General features: G+C 39.3%; 1 protein-coding gene across 1 annotated transcript in view; it reads right to left on the bottom strand.

The window, feature by feature from the left end:
- Positions 1 to 3,180, bottom strand: part of RADX (RPA1 related single stranded DNA binding protein, X-linked) — a 77,882-nt gene that overhangs the window by 58,407 nt on the left and 16,295 nt on the right. The window lies entirely within an intron of this gene.

Here is a 3,180-nt window from a genome sequence, read left to right as displayed (position 1 = left end):
GCAGTGTTTCGTTCTGCTGTGCATGGGGTCGCTATGAGTCGGAAACGACTCGACGGCACTTAACAACAACAACAACATGAACATTTTTGTACGTATCTCCCTGTGCTCACAGATAAGAGTTTTTATAAGATACACACCTAGGAATGGAAACCCTGGGATGTAAGACATGGACATGTTTAACTTCACAAGATAATCTTAAATTATTTATATTCCTACTAGCAATGATGCATAACCTATCCAAATTTTGGTATTATAGATTTTTTTGTCAATCTAGTGATGCAAAATAATAATCTGTTGTGGTCTTATTTTGCAATTTACTTATTAGTAATTATGTCAAACAACATTTCATATGCTTATGGTCCATACATGATCCCTCTTCTGTGAAATGCCTGTTTGTGTCTTTTTTCCATTTTCCTATTGATTTGTCTTTTTCTTATTTATTTGCAGGAGTTTTTCATATATTTTTGATACTAACCTTTTGTGGGGTATATATAGGTATGTGTCATTCAGACAACATCGTATGACTTCATATATATCCACGGTCCCCTAAGTTTTTTTTTTTTTTTTTTAAGGGAAAGCAGCTCTTCTTTTATTATTTTCCCCTAATGGTTTAATGGGAGCTCTGGTAGCATAGTAGCTAAGGCATCTGACTGCTAACTAGAAGGCTGGTGGTTCAAACCCAGCAGCCACTCCTCGGAAGATGGGGCAATCTACTTCCATAGTGATACTGCCTCAGAAACCCAAGGAAGGGTCGCTGTGAGTCAGGTCTGACTTGACGGCACATAACAATAACAACAGCAATGGTTTTAAAGATCCTAAACCCAGACTCTTGCAGCAGTAGATCGCAAGTGAGATACAGGTAGGTGAGGCAGAGAACATGGCTCTCTCTGGGTGTGGACTCTCAGGATGCCAAGATGTCAAAACCTTAATTTCAATACTTATTAAGAAAAGCTTTCAAGATTGTAGCAGTTAGCAAGATTTGAACATCAACTATGGGTTAGATATTTGTATTGCATCAATTGTAAATTTTCTGATTTTAATAAATGAACTGTGGTTACATAATGGAATGTTCTTGTCCTGAGGAAATACACACTGAAGTATTTAGGAATTCAGAGGAAAATAAGTGTACATATGTGTGTGTGTATGTGTAGGAAGAGAGAAGCAGAGAGAGAAAGAGACAGATAGGAAGACACACACACACATGCAGATAATGATAAAGTAAAGGTAAATGCTAACAATTGTTGAATCTCGGTGAAGGAGATATGGGAGTTCTTTATATTTAATATTTCAACTTTTATATAAGTTTGAAATTATTTCAAAATAAAATTTAACAAATCTTTTCAAGACAGCACCTAATACAAAAAAAAAAAAAAAACTGCACTGCCATTGAGTTGGCCCCGACTCATAACAACCCCTCCTTGGGTTTCCAAGGCAGTATTGCTACAGAAATAAATTGCCCAACCTTCCTTCTGAGGAGTGGCTGGTGGGTTTGAACCACCAACCATCCAGTTAGCAGTCAAATGCCTTAGGCACTATGCCACCAGAGCTTCTGCATCTAATACTAACAGTAAAATATATTTGTAATTCCACATGAACCCCAGCTTCCATGATCCTGAGAGCAGAAATACTAGATGATGCCTAGCTACCACTGCTGACCACTCTGAAAGGGATAAGAGGTCCCAGATAGTCTAGATGTAACCATGGGTCTCCCCTTGTCCAGTGCAAAGAAGAATGAAGAAAATCAAAGACACATGGAAACAATTAGTCCAAGGGACTGGCAGACCATGTGATCCTCAGCCTATATGTCCATGAGACCAGGAGAACTAGATGGTGCCTGGCTACCATTGTCAACCACTCGGAGGGGGATCTGTGTAGGAGATCCTCGATAGAGTGGAAGAACAATGTGGATAAAAAACTCAAGATTATTTAAAAAAAAAAAGACCAGGTTTGCTGGTCTGATGGAGCCTGGTGCACCCCCTGAGACTATGGCCCCCAGATGTCCTTCAGGTCTGGAATTGAACTCACACCTGTGGTTTCCAGCCAAATAAAAGACTGGCATATGGGCTGAAATTTACATCAGGTAGACACACTCCTTGGAGAGAACAGAGGGCTGTACATGCACAGGGAGACTGCTCAGGGGGCAAGAGTACATGGGAAAGAAGGGCACAGGGAAGCGGTAACTATGGGGAGGAAATGGGAAGAGAGCTGTTACATTGTGGGAAACTGCAGTCAATGCCATGAAATAAGATGTGTATGAATTGCCGTATGGAAATTGAATTTGCTCTGTAAACTTTCACCCAAATCACAATAAAAATAAAAAAAAAAAGAGGTCCCAGAGAGAGTGAGGGAAAATGTGGAACAAAATTCAAAATCATAAAAAAGACCAGGCTTACTGGTCTGATGAAGACTGGTGGAACCCCCGAGACTATGGCCCTTACACATCCTTCAAGATAGAATTTGAATTTAACTCCCATGACTCAACTGGTAGCCATATGATAGAGAGACCTATAAGGTGAACAGTGATATCAGGAGGGTATACACTCATTAGAACAATCAAACATAGGAGGTCAAGGGGACAGCATTTGCTCAGGAATAGAGCTAGGAAGGCAGGAGGGGATTGGAAGGAAGAATGAAGGGAAGGGGTGGGTGTAGGGAGGAACTGGGAAAAATGCTGTTCCAGTGTGGGGATCCCAGTAAATGTCACAAACAGAATATGTATAGATTGTTGAAAGGAAAACAAATGTGCTCTGTATACTTTCACCCAGATCATATTTTTTAAAAAATGCCATTAACTTAATCTGAAGAATAGATCTGATGCACTGAACACCAGTGACCAAAGACCAGATGAGTTGTGGAATGACATCAAGAACATCATACATAAAGAAAGCAAAAGGTCATTAAAAACATGGGAAAGGAAGACCAAAATGGATATGAGAAGAGACTTTGAAACCTGCTCTGGAATGGAGAGTAACTAAAGTAAAAGGAAGAAATGTTGAAACAAAAGAGCTGAACAGAATATTTCAAAGAAGGGGCTCAAGAAAACAAAGTAAAAGTATTATAATGAAATATACAAAGACCTGGAGTTAAAAAAACAAAAGTGAAGAACACATCTGGCATTTCTCAAGCTGAAAGAACTGAAGAAAAAATTCAAGCTGTGAACTGCAATATTGAAGGATTCTA

This window comes from Orycteropus afer, unplaced genomic scaffold (genome assembly GCF_000298275.1).
Source record: "Orycteropus afer afer isolate SDZICR_OR568_19922 unplaced genomic scaffold, OryAfe1.0 scaffold00336, whole genome shotgun sequence".
Taxonomy (NCBI): domain Eukaryota; kingdom Metazoa; phylum Chordata; class Mammalia; order Tubulidentata; family Orycteropodidae; genus Orycteropus; species Orycteropus afer.
Note: the sequence above shows the minus strand (reverse complement) of the source record. Positions and strands in the feature narration are given on the sequence as shown.